General features: G+C 43.8%; 1 protein-coding gene across 9 annotated transcripts in view; it reads left to right on the forward strand.

Moving 5' to 3' along the window:
• Window positions 1–19,359, forward strand: part of JAK1 (Janus kinase 1) — a 246,230-nt gene that overhangs the window by 106,311 nt on the left and 120,560 nt on the right. For 2 of the 9 annotated variants that reach the window (XM_055234907.2, XM_055234913.2), the window contains exon 1: window positions 4,030–4,292. The exons of 1 other annotated variant lie outside the window; for it this stretch is intronic. The gene's annotated coding sequence lies outside the window, so the exon portion shown is untranslated. Of the gene's footprint in view, window positions 1–4,029; window positions 4,293–15,345; window positions 15,421–16,081; window positions 16,104–19,359 lie in introns of those variants that run through there. 6 more of the 9 variants (XM_063613289.1, XM_063613295.1, XM_063613291.1 and 3 more) reach the window with 5 other exon arrangements.

The raw sequence follows: 19,359 nt of genomic DNA on the forward strand, positions 1-19,359 counted from the left end.
TCAGCCTCTTGAGTAGCTGGGACTACAGGTGCATGCCACCACGCCTGGCTAATTTTTGTATTTTTAGTAGAGACAGAGTTTTGCCATGTTGGCCAGGCTGGTCTTGAACTCCTGACCTCAGGTGATCCACCTGTCTTGGCCTCCCAAAGTGCTGGGATTGCAGGATTACAGGTAAGAACCACTGCACCCGGCCCTTTTTGTTTTGTTTTTTTCGAGATGGAATTTTTCTCTTGTTGCCCAGGCTGGAGTGCAGTGGTGCCATCTTAGCTCACTGCAACCTCTGCCTTCTGGGTTCAAGCTATTCTCCTGCCTCAGCCTCCAGAGAAGCTGGAATTACAGGTGCCCACCACCATGCCCAACTAATTTTTTGTATTTTTAGTAGAGACGGGGTTTCACCATGTTGGCCAGGCTGGTTTTGAGCTCCTGGCCTCAAGCAATCCACCCGTCTTGGCCTCCCAAAGTGCTAGGATTACAGGTGTGAGCCACTGCGCCTGGCCTGTTTGGTTTTTTTTTGAGACAGGATCTCACTCTGTTTCCCAGGCTTGAGTGCAGTGGCACCATCCTAGCTCCCCGCAGCCTTGATCTCCTGGGCTCAAGTGATCCTTCCACCTGGACTCCTGAGTACCTGGGACCACAGGCATGTGCCACCACACTCAAGTTATTTTTTGTAGATATAGGGTTTTGCCATGTTGCCCAAGCTGGTCTCATTTTGAACTCCTGAACCCATTTTGAACTCCTGAACTCCCCAAATGCTGGGATTACAGGTCTGAGTCACCACACCTGGCTCAGTGACTTTTTAAAACTTTCCTATTCTCAAACATAAAACTGAATTTCTTATCCTGTTTAGTCGGTGGCATCCAGTCGGTGGCATCCTTGGTCAGCTTGTCAACCAATTCAGAAAATTTGGGAGTCAAGCGAGATTCCTCTCTCTGCCTCAGTAGCCACATCTAATCAGTCACCAAGCACTGTCCATTCTATCTCCTCAGGCTTTTTGCATCTTCCCCAGTATCCTTCCCCAGTCCACTGCCTTAGATAGGCTCTCATCCCTCTCACAGCTTTCAGTTTTACAATGACATGTAATTAATTTCCTTGCCCTCCAATTCATCTTCCATATTATCCCTAGACTAGTGGTTCTCAGTGGGGTGTGATTTTGCACCCCAGGAGACATTTGGCAATGCCTGAAGACATTTTTGGAAGTCACAGCTGGGAAAGGAGGGTGGGGAGTTGCAGGGGAGTGTGATGGGGGAACAAGAGGACTTGCTACTAGCACCTAGTAGTCAGAGGTCAGAAATGCTGCTAAACATCCTACAATGCACAGGACACCCCCACTACAGTGAAGAATTTTCCAGTCCACAATGTCAATAGTGCTGAGGTTGAGAGCCCTTGCCCTAGGGTGATTCTTCTAAAATAAAAACCTTAAATCTCTCTCAAAAAAAAAAAAAAACAACACTTTTTTTTTTAGGCAAAAGTTTTTGCATGGGGTTCATCTTTTCTCATTCCCCAGTCACACAGCATATACTTATTTTTTTTTTAAGAGAAGGGGTCTCACTCTGTTGCCCAGGCTAAAGTGCAGTGGTGTGATCCTAGCTCACTGCAGCCTCAAACTCCTGGGCTCAAGTGATCCTCCAGCATCAGCCTCCCAAGTAGCCGGAAATACAGGCATGTGCCACCATGCCCAGCTAGTTTACCTTTTTTTTTTTTTTTTTTGAGAGGGAGTCTTGCTCTGTTGCCCAGGCTGGAGTGCAGTGGCACAATCTCAGCTCACTGCAAACTCTGCCTCCCAGCTTCAAGTGATTCTCGTGCCTCAGCCTCCCAAGTAGCTGACATTAGAGGCTCCCGCCACCACACCCAGCTAATTTTTGTATTTTTAGTAGAGATGGGGTTTCGCCATGTTGGCCAGGCTGGTCTCAAACTCCTGACCTCAAGTGATTGGCCCACCTCGGCCTCCCAAAGTGCTGGGATTCCAGGCGTGAGCCACTGTGCCTGGTGTTTTTTTGTTTGTTTTTATTTTAGAGACAGGGTCTTGCTATGTTGCTCAGGTTGGTCTCAAACTCCTGGCCTCAAGCAGTCCTCCTGCCTCAGCCTCCCAAAGTGCTGAGATTACAGGCACGAGCCACCACACCCAGGCAGCATATACTATTACTGCCTGAATATGCTGCTACCTCCTGCCTCCTGCCTCCTGTCGGCTACTTGAAGCTTCTTCTGACTTCCTCAGACTTGGCTGGGTGACTGTCTTCTGTGATCACCATTATAGGACCAGGAATCACACTGAATTGTTACTTGCCTGTCTCTCTGACTGCATTGAGCATTCAGAGGTCAGGAACCTAGTCTATTTTTTTTTTTTTTCTCTGAATCTTCATCACCTAGCACAATGTCTGTTACAGACGAACAGATCTAAACTGAATTCAGACCCTCTCCCCTGATTCCACCCTGTGAACAGCCAGATTCGTTCGTGGGCACAATGGGTTCACTGCTGCCTTCCTGACTTTCCTTTTTCTTTACACCCTCACCTGAAATGCTGTTCTTTCACGTCTCTGTCTCCCTTCATGTCACTCTCACCTGTTCTTTATGGTCCAGCTCAATAAAAACCCCTACCAGTTCCTGAGCCCATGTCATGTGGGCTATATTATCATAGTTCACCTTCAGGAAAACCCCTTTAAGGAAGGCATTATCCCTATTTAACAGGTGAAGAAAATGATGCTAACAGCCCTGAGGTGTTGTTCAGTGTGTGGCAGGCGAGACAAGACTTGCACACAAACACCCACAATGCAGGCAACCCAGGTTGCCTCCCTGTCTGCTCTGATCTCCGGTCTTATTTGGTCCTCTTTTCTCTACTTCTGGAAGGCACTTTGGAGATCCTTTTGTCTGCTGCTCCACTGAGAATTGAGTCAACTGAGAATTGTTTAGGGCAACACAGGTGGTTAGTGGTGGAGGCCAAACCTCAAATTCAGTAGTCTAATTCGGATGCTTGACTTTATTCCACACCCAGAATATCTTGCTCAGTTTCAGTTGCAGTAACTCAAGTGGTCAGGAACTGTCCAGCAGGGTTAGTGAAGTCAGCACAGGTGGGGCAGCCTCTGTCCACAGCCCTGAAGCTGCAGAATTCTGACCGTGCACGGCCCCGGAGGATTTTCATCCAGGGATTGTCAAGGGGAAGTCGCTGGAGTGTTTTAAGCATGGGAGTGTGTGGAACAGATTTGAATTTTTAAAAGTTCATTGTAGAGAATTAATTGGGGGCTGGAGTGAATGCAGTGACGATTTAAGAGGTGTTCGTGGTCCCTTCAGGTGAGAGATGGTGGCAGCTCGGACCGTGTTGCTGGAACATGGACAAGTGAACCGACTGGAGAGATACCTAAGGAAATAAAATTCTTAGGATTTGTCCGTGGACTGCCTACGAAGTATGAATCTTGGCTACAGTGTGACCTTGATTAAGATACTTAAGACTTAATTTGTTCCTCATGATACTACTACTTTGAGAGGTTATTAGTAAAAAATGAAAAGCGCTGTACATGCATTAGGTATCAGTGAATGTAGTTCTAATTCCTATTATGCATACGCTTTTTTTTTTTTTTCGTAAAGAGCTTTTAAAATACGGAATGTGTTGGATCTGCAGTAGCTTGTCCAAGCTGGGGGCTGTATTAAGTTCTTTTTAGTCTAGTGCTCCACTAGCTCCCCTCCTACTCAGCTGGCGTAAGAAGCGGAGCGTATACGGAGGAGGCGGGATGCATTTCTGCATCGAGCGCACAAAGGTGTGGCGGAGGGGGCTCCAGAGCTGGGAGGGGTCAATCTACGGGAGAATCCTGGCAATTTTACTCCCCGCGCTGGCTGACCTCGCTTCCTAGATGAGTTTCTAGATTCTAGAATCTAGAGGACGCGGTGAATACAGACGAGTGGGGGCGGCTTCGCGAGCGAAGCCGGATCGGGGCGGGGCGGGTAGGCCGGAGGCGCAGAGTCTCCGCCGGGACCGCGGCCCCGCCCCGCTTTCCGGGGCTGCCGCTGGTGACGTTGCGAGGGGGTGGGCCCGGCGGCCGCGGGGGTGGGGCCGGCCGCGGGGCGGGGCGGGGCGGGAGGCGGTGCGTCGCTGAGCTCAGGCCGCGGCGGCCGCGGAGTATCCCGGAGCTGCAGACAGCGCGGGCCTGCGCCCAGTCCCGGTTGTTCTCGCCGCGACCCCTCCTCAGCCCTGGGCGCGCGCACGCTGGGGCCCCGCGGGGCTGGCCGCCAAGCGAGCCGGCCGGTCGACCCCAGCCAGCGCAGCGACCCGGCGCCGCCCGGCCCAGGCGCACACGGAAGTGGTGAGTGTCACCGGGGGAGGTGGAGGAGCCGGGGCTGCCGCGGTCGGCGGGCGAGGGTCGCGCAGCCCGGACTGGCAGGAGGCGCAGCCACCGCTCTCGGTCGGTCCTCACGCTGCTTGGCCCGGGCTGCTCCTGAGCGCAGCTCAGGACCCCGCGGCTCGGGCGGGGAAGGCGGGGATTTCCAGCCCCGCGGAGCCGGCGGGCGGTGAGGAGGTCGCCGGGCGGGGGCCCCCGGCCGGGAGGAGAGCGGTTAAGCCAGGCCGCCCCCTCCCCCAGCGCGCACGGCAAGTTTTCATAAACAAGCCCGGAGCGCGCTGTCTGACATCCTGTTTATACCACCCCGAGATACAGGCGCGGGCTGGAGGGCTGACGTCCCTAGCTCCTTGCACCGCGAACTTGACCGCCAGCTCCCGGCCGGGGTGGCAGCGCAGGAAGGTTTTCTTCTTCGGCTTCAGGAAGGGGGCTGAGGGTCTTAGCGCTTTTCCTTCCTTGCGGTCTCAGCAAGGGAAAGTTTCTGGGATTTGGAGCTGGGTGTTGGGCGTCCGCGAACTCGGGAAACGCCCCCTCCCTTCTTAGGTTCTGTTAGGAACCAGGCCTCAGGTAGCCAGCGAGAAGTGGTAAAGGTGACCCTGGGCGAGAAGACCAGGGAAGGGGAACAGTGGGAGAGAACCACCCAGGGAATTGCGAATCCCACTGGAAAGGGACTGATTAACCGAAACTGGGGCTGGTCTCTGGCTCCCTCACTCCAACTCCATCTGCGCGTGGTCTGCGACCGGGAGCATCGGAGGACTAATAGACACTCCTCCAAAGTCACTCCCCAGGGTCCGTGGGATGTGGGCTCCTTGGATGTGTGTTTACCAAGGAATTCTAGATAAAAGATGCGATGTTTGCCAGGTGTTTGAGCACACGTTTTTTGGAGGGTTTGCACTCCATGATTTCCTGTGTATTCCTGGGGAAGGGGACCCCATCCTTCCTGCCACTCTTCTTACTACGTGGCTGTGAGCTGCCTTCTGCTCCTGGTTGAGTACATCACTATACATGTCACTGACACTTTTTTCCCCAAGTCATAGGGCTTTTCTCTCACTGGCAGGAATTTATGGTGGTATAAAATTGCCATTACTTCTTTCAGGGAGTAAAACATGGGTAGTGAAGTGATGAGAATAATGCAGAGAGAGATGTAATCAGGGCGTATTTGGTTTTGGCTTTTTTCTTTTTTTTTTTTTAAAGAAAAGATTTGAGTTACGTATGGGTATAGGCACAGTAGATTTTGTTTAAGATGAGCGATTTCTATTGATTGAATCTTTGTTCTTCCCTTTCCAAAACCCCATTATGTGTTGTTTCTTGATTTTGCTTTTGGTGACTCTGATGTTTTCCGAGACCAGGGAATTATTTTCATTGAAGGATCGATGTGTTCTTTTGTACTTGTGGTGAAGATTAGTGGAGACCACCAGAGTTCCAGACATTTCTGGTACAATATGCTTTGTAATGTGGAGAAAATGTCTCCCCTGTATAGATCCAGATCACATTTAAAGATGTGAGGACATCATACTTGAATGACTTTGGACATTATAAATAGGAATAATCATAACCTCTTCTTAATTCTGTATATCATATTAACTAAGCGCATTGACCGAGTCTTAGTTTCTGTAACTAGACACAAAACTATGTTTTTTTTACTGCTAAGATTGCAGTGTGATACTCCACACTGAATACAGCCAGTTTAAATGGTTTCCTCCATTTCATGCTATACTAATTATTTACTACCACTGGGAAATGATTGTAGAGAATGCATAAATTAGATATAGGTAAAATAATTCAAACATTTCCCAAAATATAACTACATTTCAGTTGTTGTAATTTAGGATCTTAACATGAGCTTGGCTAAAGCCATATACTTCCGACTGAAACAAGCATTGAGAACGTGTAGGTTGATACTCATTTGTATAGAGACAACAACAGAACACTAAGGTATAACTGCATAGCAAAGACCAAGATCTGTGTTTTCTAATTCTCAGATTCCTCTGGTGTTTTTTTCCCCTCTAACACACATCTCATTTTCTATGTCCTTATGTCTTGATGAGATAATAGCCTGCTGTTAGAAGATTTATTGTCTGAGATATGAATATTCATACAAAGACATTTTTCTTGTTCATTGTCACATTTAAAACCATTATTTTAAGTGGATGGGGAATTGGCTTATTAATGGAATCTCACTGAGGAAGCAACATTGGATGCTCTGTGATTTATTGTGGCTCAGTGGTATATGGAACCTTGTCATTGAACAGGAGTGTTGGAAGGAACTTTGCAGATTTTTTTAGACCAGTAAGGGTACGATTTTGCACCCAATGAGATATTTGCAGTTTCCGGAGACATTTTTGGTTGTTACAACTTGGGGGAAGGAGCGGTGCTACTGGTAGGCATCTAGTGGTTAGAGGCTAGGGATGCTACTAAACATCCTATAACGCACAAGACAGCCCCCATCCCAAACAAAGAATTATCCATCTCAGTAGTGCCCAGGTTGAGAAGTCCTGCTTTGGAATACTGAGTAAGGAGCAAGAAGATCTGGGCTCTTGTGGCAAATTTTTTCACTTCAGGGCACCTATTTTCTTCATTTGCAAAATGGAGTTAAAAGTATTCTCCCTGGTCATCTCGCAAAGTTTTGGGGGGAAATCAGGTAAATAATGCATGGAAACTGTGACGTGCTATGCAAATCATAACTAATATGAAGAGTATTTTTCATAAGTGAATCATTAGATTTACCGGTAGTTGAGGGAACCAGGGTTAAGGCAATATGTTGAGTAAAAAGCCGCCTGGGGCTGGTTTGATATTATCGAATTCTTTGTTATTCATTTTTTGGGGTAAAGGTTTTTTTTTTAGTGCACTTCGTTTTCTTATTGTCAGAACATGTACTTTTTAGCTCTATAATTTCTTTAAACAAAGGTTATTTTCCCCATCATAACAATAAGGAGAATTCACTATAGAAAAATTAGAAAATATAGGAAAGTAGAAAATAGAGAGAACAAGTCATTCATGCTCTACTCGCTTGTCCATTTAAGCACCCTCACATCCTTGCCAATTTCTTTTGTATAAGAGCAGTTAGGATTCAGAGAATGAATGATGAGAGAGAGTAGCTGGTGACCAAGGAAGGTGTTCTTGTTTCTGTGCCCTTCATTTCTTTCTTTTTTTAATAATTACGATGTAAAGGTAAGTTACATTATAGTAGGCATCAGAGACATCGGTTCATTGTTTTTATTATTATTTTTATTTTTCGAGATGGAGTCTCACTCTGTCGCCCAGGCTGGAATGCAGTGGCACAGTCTAGGCTCACTGCAGCCTCTGCCTCCCAGGTTCAAGTGATTCTCGTGCCTCAGCCTCCCGAGTAGCTGGGATTACAGGCACGTTCCACCATGCCTGGGTAATTTTTGTGTTGTTTTTTAGTAGAGATGGGGTTTCACCTTGTTGGCCAGGCTGGTCTCGAACTTCTGATCTCAAGTGATCCGCCTGCCATGACCTCCCAAAGTGCTGGGATTATAGGCGTGAGCCACCGCACCTGGCCTGGTTCATTGTTTTTATACTTTCCTTGCTGCCTCCAAGCCATGTTCTCATTCAGCTTGTTTCCTCTCTGCTTCTTACTCTCCCCTGCGCTCAGCTAGGTGTGCCACTGTTGCTTCCTGTCTCACAAACCCTCTGGTTACATGGGATTTCAAACAGCTGTCATGTTGAAATGACTGGGTTTCAGGGACCGGAAACTAATTCCTGTGAGTATTCTTTCCTCTGAGGTGCACCAGCCTTCTTGGCAGTTTAAGGCAACAGGAAAGCATAAAACATTAAGCTCATTTCCGTGATACCTCCACTTCTGAGGGTTTATGATCTGTGATTCTTTGTAGTTGGCAGTGGGCACACATTCTTCCTTGGTGCTCTGTGGATAAACTGCGCAGTCCTGAGGCAAGACCTGCTTTAGAAACAAAAGGATAATTTCTTTTAAGTCTACTCTGGCCAGAAGATAGAGCTGGCGTTTGTTGGGATATTTTTAATCTGTGGTAACTGAATTTACTTAACAGTACTATTCACACTAGCATTTTGTACATTCTTTTATTCATTTAGCAAATACTCGTTAAGCTCTTGCAGTGAATCTCAGAGAGTGAATAGACAGACAACAAAACAGGTACAAATCTGTCCTGGTAGAATTTACAGTCTAGTGGAAGACCCTGAGGGCATGTTCAGTTTTACAGTTGCAGACTATATACATGTAAAAGAGCAAATCTTTGTGATTGTAGAATGTTTCCTGGAACACTTCATGGTACTCCTTTGAAGTCTGAGGACTAGGAAGTAGTTTCCCCTTATTTGTTATCTTTCTTTTTTTAATGTTACAGATTAATTCATTCTTTGTATGCACAGACATCTCTTTGGTACCTATTAAGTGCCTGGCAGAAGGATAAGACACAGTTTATATGGAAATAAACTTGGTATACGTAGCTGTAACACATTGTGGGTGATGCTGTAGTAGCGGTCGGAATTAAGAGCTCCAGGACCCTGAAGAGAGCTAATCCCTGCTTGGAGCCCTTGTCAAATGCTTTTTTGAAGAGGCTTCATTTGAATTGGGCCTTCAGGAGTGAGTAGGAGTTCCTTTGTTTTAGGGTGGGAAGGAAATGTAGGCAGAGATGTGGTGTGAGCAAAGACATAAAAGTGGGCATGTACGTGGTGTCAGTGGCAGACTTGGAAGTGGCCACTAGATTAGAGCAAAGACTGCTTGGGAGGGAGCAGAAGGAGGTAGGGCAGGACATGCAGGTTGGGTCCAGATTGTGAAGACCGTAACCCTTTCCGCAAATTTGTGAGCAGTGTTAGGTTAGGGACTGAGGCCTCTGTTGAATGAATGAGTGGGGAAGATGAGAAGCCATTTGAAGTTTCCATGCTCAAGAATAACATCATTAGCAAATGAAAGACCTGAAGCACTGAGAGTTCTATGAAGGGTGAGCTTCATCTGACCATTGTGCAACTCTCTCCTCCCCATCCCAGAAAACGCTTTTTATTATCTGCCATTTATCAGCTATCCAGAAGACTGCTAGGAAACAAGAAAGGCTTCGAGCCAAGCAAGATGTCATGAAGTTCATCCATGCTTTCCTTACAGTGGAATAAACCCACTTTGATTTGCTTTTAATTTATAAATAATTTTTTTTGACAGTTTATCTAACTGGTTTTTAAGCCATTAGGAAATTAAATACAAGAAACCTAAGAGACAGGAGTTGTTAAGTGGATGATACAGGAAGACATGTTCTCAGAGACAAGCAGTGTTAATTTTTATCTTAGAAGTGAATAAGGAGTTTCTACTGGTTTATGACAAGGAGAACCAAAACTCAAAAGTGAAACAATCTGGGGCATTTAGTGGAGGGCAAACACCATTGTCAACATGCGAGCAATTTGAGGTTGCATTGTTAATCACAGCACAGTATGATGTTTGGTATTGGAAATGATAATCAAGCCATGAAGAATAGGTGAAGTTGTTGAGCATAAATGAAGTGAAAGTTCCCATCTCTAGCAAAAAAGGGCAACTTCAGATGTCTCATTTAGGGGTTAGGAGGTATGCAAGAGGGTCTGAGGACAATATAAGAAGCTGCTTTCAGAGAATTTCTGTAGACAAATTCAAAGAAGAGGTTTTCTTCAGGGTGAAACACCAGTGAGGAATCTTTGCTTTAACTCAGGGAAAGTGACTTAAGAGTGATCTGCGAGAGAAGGTTGACTGTGAAACCTAGGATGAGGAGCTGCGGCCGTCTGCATAGAAGACAGTAATAACTTGAACCCAGCTGTAGGAGACTAAATCACATCAATTTATGATAGCTTTGAGTAGAAAACAGACTGATTGGTTGTCTTTTAGCCTTGTTTTGTTTTTTTGATTCTGATAGTCTGTTTTTGGAGGCTCTGGATCTACACTGTGTGGTTTGATCCTAGCTGTGAGATTGTGAGCAAGTTACACCTGTTTCTTTATCCACAGAATGACAATAAAGACAGTACTTACCTCTGAGGTTGTTTTGAGGGTTGAATGACTATGCTTAAGATTTTGAAATGATGTCAGCATGAGCTAAAAATGTGCTAGCTATTTTTAAATTTTATTTTATTTTGAGACAATGTCTCACACTGTCACCCAGGCTGAAGTGCAGTGGTGTGGTCACAACTCAAGGCAGCATTGACCTTCTGGGCTCAAGCAGTCCTCCCACCTCAGCCTTCTGAGTAGCAGGAACCACAGGCATGTGCCACAATACCCAGTTAATTTTTTTTTTTTTTTGAGATGGAGTCTTGCTCTGTCGCCCAGGCTGGAGTGCAGTGGCGCAATCTTGGCTCACTGCAAGCTCCGCCTCCCGGGTTCACGCCATTCTCCTGCCTCAGCCTCTCTGAGTAGCTGGGACTACAGGCGCCCGCCACCACGCCCGGCTAATTTTTTTGTATTTTTAGTAGAGACGGGGTTTCACCGTGGTCTCGATCTCCTGACCTCGTGATCCGCCCGCCTCGGCCTCCCAAAGTGCTGGGATTACAAGCGTGAGCCACCACGCCCGGCCTATACCCAGTTAATTTTTAAGTTGTTTTGTTGAGAGAGGTTTCATTCTGTTACTCAGGCTGGTCTCGAACTCCTGGGCTCAAGCAATCCTCCTGCCTTGGCCTCCCAAAGTTTTGGGATAATAGGCATGAACCACCATGCCTGGCTTATTTTATTTTAATGATTGGTAACTAGGATGTGTATTTAAAAAAAACCCTCAAATTATATTCAGAATGTTTTAACATAGTAGGGAAGATGCCACCAGTAGATACAAAACAAAGACTAACAGATATATTCTATGTTAGATTTCAGTTAGCAATGAGTAAATCAAAAAAGAAGGCAGTTTCTCAAATCTAGAAGGGTTTATTACATAGACAGTGCCAAAGGTGCTAGGTAAATTAGGTTTTACTTTATTTTTAAGGAAAAATGACTAACAAAGGTGCTTTTATTTAATTTAAAGTGCCATCCAAGGTATATAATTTGGTAGGAATGTATTCGACTTTCTGGGAAAGTTAATGTGAAGATACTGTGTTGACCTCACTGATTCAGTTTACTTAGCAAGTTGTGGGCTATTGGCAGAGGCACCATGTATACCTGTTTGTAAAACGGTGTCTTCAGAGTTGTGTGGAAATTAAATATCTTGTAAATCAGATAATACTCCAGGGAGTTTTGCTGGTAAGGAATTATAAGAGTTTAAAGGGACTCTCAAATATGTATTCAGTTTCTACGGAATGCCCTTTTACAGTTTCTGTTTCCATATACATATTTTGCTTTCCTAAAGCAAGATTTACCCAAAATGTGAAAGTGTACAAAGAGTTGGCCCTTCCTCTTAATCATAGATGTGTGTTTTAAAATATTTTAAATGTATTTCCTTCTTGGTGATACATATGTTGGACGGGTTTCTTGGGTCTGGGCATTATTTATACTCAAGAACAGTTGTTGCCATGTGATTGGAAAAGAGCTATTGATGTCATTCTCATCCCATATGCTTTGACAGCAAAGGAGTTAGCTGTATCTTCCCTTGTCTTCCCATTCTAGAATGAGAAAGACAGTAAAGCTCCCTAATTTGATTTGTATGGAGGGGGAGTGGGTAGGAAAGTCCACTTCAGCTGAAAAGGCTGGCCTGTAGGTATTTAAAACATAAATTTAGGTCTGTTATTTTCACTTACACTTGGTAACTCAGACTGGTCTGAATATAAAGTAGAAATAGCTAAGAACCATTTGTAATGAATGCAACTCTTATTTGTTTTTAATGGCGTTTTAAGGACTTAAGGGTATTAGAACTGACAACAGTTTGTTCAATTAAGCACAATTATATCTGTAGGCTTGCTTGCACAGTTAATTTGATCAGATTGTAGTAAGGCTATATAATTTATAACAACTTTTTTCAATTATAATTTAAAATAATGTTTATGTTGTACTGAGAGAAAAGATAACAGAAAACAACTCAAGGAAAAAATAATCTGCCAAATATGTGTCTTTTCAGAGAAAACTCTTGTTATTAAACTAGTTTGGTGGATCACACACAGGGATGCGGACAGATGCAATTTATATTATAAAGAAAGAGGTACAATGGCTTTTTGCCAGGTGTACCTGCAAACCCATGTTAGTACTAATTCACATAACATAGACTAAAAAGTAATATGCATAATGTCTTAATTTAATATTCTGACTGATTTCTGTAAAACTTAAGGCAAGTCCACGAATCACAGTATACGGGTTATCTTTTTGGGAAAATCATTTGATGTATGGTGGTAACTCCAAGGAACCTCATGTTTTTACTTGGGTAGAACGACCATTCACTTGGGTTGGTTGGAAATGGGAGGAAGTCAGAGGAGATCATATTGGCCCAAACATAAATTGTAAGCCCACCTGATGTGATTTAGGAAGCAGGCCACTTACCATCTACAAGCTAGCTGAAATACAAATGCTCTTAGGTTTTCATGTTTGTTCCTTTATTCAGCAACTCTCTGTAGATCTCACATGTATGTGAGAACAAGACAGGGCTTGGCTCCTGCCCTTAGAAAAGTTCCTTGCTAGTTGGAAAAACAATTCAGCAATTGTATTACTGTTTGTTACAATGATGCTGAGTGCCGGGAGAGATGTCAGAGGTGGGCTGTAAGAAAAGAAGGTCTCTGCAGTACGCTTTTATACATGGAAATCTGAAGGGTGAAAGAGCTGTGCTAAGAGAATGAGGAGGATTTCCAGTGAGAGGCAACAATATGTGCCAAGGACCTATGGTGGGACCAACACTCTGCAGCTGGTGCAGAGAGAACAAAGGTGGAGGCTGGTGAGGCAGGAAGGAACCTGGTCAAGCAGGGCCTTACATGCTATATTACTTTTGGGCCTTATAATGCATTAGGGGAAGTTGAAGTTTTTAAGCAGGGTAGTAACATGATGAGATTTGTGTCCCATGATAAAACGGAAGAAGGATCCCACCCACTCACTGCTGCCCCTAGATCACCTCTCCTCTCTTTCCGCTTTCCCTTCATTCTGCTGCCAAATACCTTGAAAACCTTCACTTCCTCCCACCCACTCATTCTTTAACCCTTTGCAAACTGACTGCCACCTCCACTCTCATGAGACTGCTTCCTTGAGGTCACCAGTGACCTTCTTGCTGTCACATTTTAACACCTTTTTTCTGCCCTAGTTATCTAAAACAGTTCATGCTGCTGAAAACCTCCTTCCTGGCAGATGTCCCTCAACCCTACTGCTGCCTGGCTTCTGAGACACAGTAAGGACTTCCTTTCTCTGTGTGTCTGTGTTCTCTTTTTGAGTATCTTCTCTTTCTCTCACTTCTCCTCCTCCCCCAATGAGGATGTTTCTAAAGGTTCTGTGAATGATAGATTTATATGTTGCGAAAACTGTGCAGATGACCCACTTTTTGCCTGAGCTCCAATTTTCCCTTTTTATTTATATTCCTTCCTCTCTGCTCCTTACCTCCCCCAAATACTGGCTGCACAGTTTCAGACACTATTCAAGGCACTGGGGACACTGGGGAACAAGAGAGGAAAGGTCCCTGTCCTTAAGTAGCCAAAAGTCTAAGATGTTAAACACATGGATAAACAAGATAATTTCAGGAGGTGATAAGTGCAATAGAGAAAGTGAGCAAGGTATGGGTAGTGAATGCTTAGGTTGGGGGGTTGGGAGAAGGGCTCCTGGTCTGAGAAAGTGACATTTAAATTCAGCCCTGAAGGATGAGTCATGAGTAGGAGCCAGGCAGTGCAATAATCTGTAAGAAAAATGTACTAGGCAGAGGGGATAGCCAGTGCCGGGCCCCTGCAGTGGGATGAGCTTTCCATTTCACACTGGGCTGCTTTGCTGTGTGTCCTTTGACACCTCCCATTTAACTACTCCGAGATTGATACCATCTTTCTTTCTGACCCATCATCATAATAATGGATGATTTCTCTGTTTCGGTTAATACCGTCTCTATCCACCACCCTGAAAACCCTAGGCCAGCAGCCTGAAAACTTTTTTTGAGGGGAAAGGCAGTAAACATTTTCAGCTTTGAGCACAGTGCAGTCTGTCACAAGTACTGAATCTGCTATTGTAGCACCAGTGTAGACATAGACAATATGTAAACCAGTGAGTGTGTCTGTGCTCCAATACAACTTTATGTATGGACACTGACATTTCTATTTTCACTTGTCACAAAATATTTTTCTTTTTTTTCCAACCATTTAAAAATGTGTCAGCTTATTGGCTGTTCAAAATGGGCAGGGGCAGGCCAGATTTGGCTCGCAGGCCAGGATCTGCTGCCCCCTGCCCTAGACTAACCCTGATCTCTCCCTTTGCTTTTGCCCCACCCCACATCCTCCCCAGGCCCTCTCAGGGCTCCCTCCCTGGTATTGGTATTCAGCACCTTTGCCACTCACTGTCCCCACTGCTGCAGCCTTCCTTTGGCTTTCTTTACCTGGGTGATCTATCATTGCACACTCTATGTCCATGTGCACACATTATTTAGCTCCCACTTATAAGTGAGCACATGCGGTGTTTATCTTTCCATGTCTGACTCCTGATCACAAGCCTTTAGAAGCCACTATTGCCTATAGAAAGCCACTATTTAGCTCCCACTTATAAGTGAGCACATGTGGTGTTTATCTTTCCATGTCTGACTCCTGATCACAAGCCTTTAGAAGCCACTATTGCCTATAGAAAACAATGCAAACTCCACCTTAGTCTGATAGTAAGGTTCTTTATGCTAAAACCTCAGTTTAACTTCCTAGCATACTCTATTTCTCTCCTTCTACACTGTCCCAAAATAGATTATTCATTATTTTGTTTTCAATGTTTCCCATGCTTTTCTGTGTTCTTCTTCTTCGTTTAATGCACTTTTCCCATGCTTCATGCTCTCCATCTGTCAGAATTCCATAGCTTTCAAGGCCCCTTCAAATGTCCCTGGTCTCTTCCTCTGCCCCTCCCTACCCCAACAAGCGGTGTGTATACACATAGTCCCCTGGTGGTGTGTGATCCTCTGTTCCAGCACGTCATGTTCTGCTTTGTGCTTCTGTTCTTTTGCAGACACACCTCCACTATGCAGTCACGAGGCCCTTGAGGACAGGAACCATCTCTTTCATCGTAATGTCGCCTTTCCCAGTAGGCACACGGCTGTTCATTGAATAAACACAAATCCGGTGTACACTTGCTCAAATTGTACAAAATTTGCAGGAGATTCAAAGTGGAAACATTTTACTGAAGGGAATTTGGTCAAATTACATGCTTGATTCTTGTATAAGGTGGTACGGTTTTGTAAAGGATCATCAAGTATTTTGGAAGACTCATGGGCTCTGCCAGTGGCTTAGATAAATAAATTCGGGCAAGTTACTGATCTCTCTCCTCAAAGAAAAAAATTGATATGTTTTCTTTTATATAAAGAGAAAAAGAAAAAGAAAAAATATGGTCTGTAACTCATTATGTTTCCTTGCTAGAAAGCTCAAAGATAAGTTATTTGCCTGTTTTTAGTTGCTATCCAGTTTTCTTACAATAATCTCTCTGCCCCAGTCTCCTCATCGGATTACTTGTTACGTGTTAAATCCTTCTTTTAATTGATGGTTCTGTTGTATATATCTTTTATATTTATATAGGTAGCCTCAACTCTCATTTTTTTGGAGAGTGGTAATAGAAATACAAATAATAAATAGTTGCCCTTTGGTTTCCCCAACCTGTGATGACGACAAGATAATAAAACAGATACTTACCCTATATAAAACAGGCAAAAAGGCTTTGGGACAATATGGGAATCATGATGTGGGTTTGGTGGAAAGCCAGCAAAGCACCTTGTAAGGATCTTGTAGTCTGAAGGTTAAGGTGTGCTTGGGGTAGGTCATGTCCTCCCAGGTCTTTGGGATTTGTAGCACATCATCCCACGTGGGGAGGAGAGTGGGCAAGGGCATGAGACTACTGATTAGTAAGCTTTTACTGTGTCAGTTGTTGGGTTATGTATTTCGCATTTGATATTCAATTTAATCTTTGTAATAGCCAGAGACTTGGATCTTATTGGCATCATTTTCCAGATGAGCAGAGCTAATAAATGGCAGAACTAGAATTCAAATCTGCTTCTCTCTGGCATTGAAAACAACAACAAAACATGTTTCTACTCTTCAAAGAGACTTTTTTCTCCCGGATTGTCCCTTGTCCTTTTCTTTCTCTTTCTCTCCTACATTGGTATTTAAAATGAGAACCTAGGAAACTTGTTTCTTCTAACCTAATGTTTTTGAAGCAGTTTTAGGTCCTTGGAGATGTGCCTTGATGTGTCTATACAATATAGTATTTGTTATTGTTAGATATAAAGAAGACCTGAGGCTGGGCGCGGTGGCTCATGCCTATAATCCCAGCATATTGGGAGCCCAAGGCAGGCAGATCACTTTAGGTCAGGAGTTCAAGACCAGCCTGGCCAACACAGTGAAACCCCATCTCTACTAAAAATACAAAAAAAAAAAAAAAAGAAATTAGCTGGGTGTGGCAGCACGCACCTGTAATCCCAGCTACTCTGGAGGCTGAGGCAGGAGAATTGCATGAACCTGGGAGGCAGAGGCTGCAGTGAGCTGAGATGATGCCACTTCACTCTGGCCTGAGGGACAGAGCAAGACTCTGTCTCAAAAAAATAAAAAAATAATTTTTGTTTTTTAGGTTTTGGGGCAGGGCAGTTGGGTTCATTTAGCTGTCCTAAAGAAAGTTTGGTATATTTTTGTGAAATATTTAGTTTAAAAGTTGTATTGCTGTTTTTGACATTTTAAGTCAGACGAGATTTGCTGTTGCTTTATATTACCTGACTGTTATATAACATGTCCCGTGTTTACCTGTGTGGGTCTAAGCATACCAGATGTGGTGTTATGAAAAGCGTGCTGGACTTGGAACCAGGAAGAGCCAATGTGAGGCTGTCCTCTGCCACTTACTAGCTCTGTGACTTTGGGCTCATAATTGAGCCTTATTTTTTCTCAATTGTAAATGGACTTTTTAGTACCTGTCACAAAGGAAGTTTTATGAAGCTTAAATGAGGTAGAACCTACAAAATAGCTTCAGACAGTGCCGGGGATCCAGCAGCATTTAACGAAAGTTACCCACTGCTACCCCAAATACTGAATAGTGCCAGAAAATCTGTAAATGAATACGTAATGTTTACACCTTTATAAGTGGTAACTTTGTAGGTAAATATTATTCGAGTTACGAACCTCTGATTTAGGAAACCTCCTTATGCAAATGGTTGGCTTCCCACTACAGAAACATCAGTAATAAGATAGTGGTTTAGACTCCCAAATCTGCAACCAGTCTGTGTGTTTGAATCATGGCTTATGATCAATCATAGCTGAGTGATCGTGGGCAAGTTATTCAACCTCTTTGTGCCTCAGTTTCCTCATCTGTAAAAGGATAATAGGATAATAATGGCCCCTACCTTATGGGATTGTGAAAATTAAATGAGAATGTGTGTTTATGGATGTGTGTGTTTGTCTATATTTGTACCAATACCCTATTGGAGTTTACCACTATTATTTACTGTTCCTCTTCTCTTTTCCTCCCTGTGTAAACAGCCCATAAGTTACCTGGAAGTTCCCTAGTATCTCCGTCTTATCTTCTGTTACCGGAAGACTCCTTTTTTGCTGTCTTTGGTCCCATGTTAGTTGCTTCATTTTGATTGAGGCTATCTTGCTCTAGTGTGCAATACATTCTCATCGATCCCTTCCCTATACATTTCTTGCCTAGACACTTCGAAAAAGTGTTTTTGTTTTGAGTGGAAACTGAACATTTTCTAATAATGACTCATAAACCCAGCCAGGTGTTAAGGATACTCCTATATCAAGGAAAATGAAAGCTATACAGTCTCAAGCAAATGAAAAAACTATATAAAATGCCTAATTGTTTATTGAATGTTTACGCCAGAAATTCAGATCAATAAACTGAGGCTTAGAATGGTTGAAAATGTTTAAAGGTACCCAGCTTTTAAGTGGAGGAACCTAGATTTGATCAAAGCCAGGCCAACCTGGCCCTTGGTTTCACAATCCCTAAGCTCACTTGCCTTAATAAGGCCTCTAGGCACCGCCTCAAGACTCCATGTGCACCCCTTATGAACCTACACTCTGCTTTCCCTCACACTCCTGTTTTTGAGATGGCAAAATCACTTATGGTTCTTTTTGGCTGCAGTAATGTTTCCTGCTCTTTTGGCAGGGCAAATGTATAGTGTTTCAGATACTTTATGTGTTAAATTGGCCTTTTGTGTGTTGGCTTGGAAACTTAACCACGTTTCCTGCAGTGTGTCTGGGGGAAATGTGCGCCAAGTTTCAAACAACCAACTGGGAATGGATTCTTTAAAAGGCAGAACTTGTTTATAGCTAAGGGCTGCTAGTGTATTTATTTGAGTGTGTTACCTGCATTGGTATGCTTTAAGGGCTTATGTGTCATGCCTGAAGTGACATATTCTGGACTGTATACATTATTGCACTTACTTGGTTAACTGTCCTCACTGTTGCTGACCTTTGCACACTGAACCACTGCCATTGTGTTTGGCACGTAGTAGGAACCCTGCGAAGAGACTTATTTAGTCCTCTTTAAAGGTCAATGGTTTTTTATACTTTTCTGTGTGCTTGATATATTTCAATTTAAAAAAATCAGTGGAGTAAGGATCAGGCAACATTGAAAGAGGAATATTGCCACACAGTTGCCAATCTGATGAAAATACTGCTTATGCTAGGTCGAATTGAGACTCTGAAAGGTATTTGGGAGCCAGACACTTATGAGAATACATATTGCTTTGAATATTGGAAGAAAGCAAAGCAGTCAAACGAATTTCTTCTTGGCTTGGGGTTTTGTTTACTTTTCTCAGGTTAGAATTGATAGCTCTAATGGTTTTAAGAAGTCATGGAGAACAGGCCCACCATGAACCTGAATATTTGGTTCTGAGTTTATAGGCATTGTCTAGTAAATACTGTTTAAGGGTTATTAGCACACGATTATCATAAAATCTTGTAATACTTTTAAGAGGTGTAAGAAATTGAAGTCATCTGAGACTACCTCCTTCTGATTTTACAGTGGGGAAATAAA

Source organism: Symphalangus syndactylus, chromosome 19 (assembly GCF_028878055.3).
Source record: "Symphalangus syndactylus isolate Jambi chromosome 19, NHGRI_mSymSyn1-v2.1_pri, whole genome shotgun sequence".
NCBI classification, from domain to species: Eukaryota; Metazoa; Chordata; class Mammalia; order Primates; family Hylobatidae; genus Symphalangus; species Symphalangus syndactylus.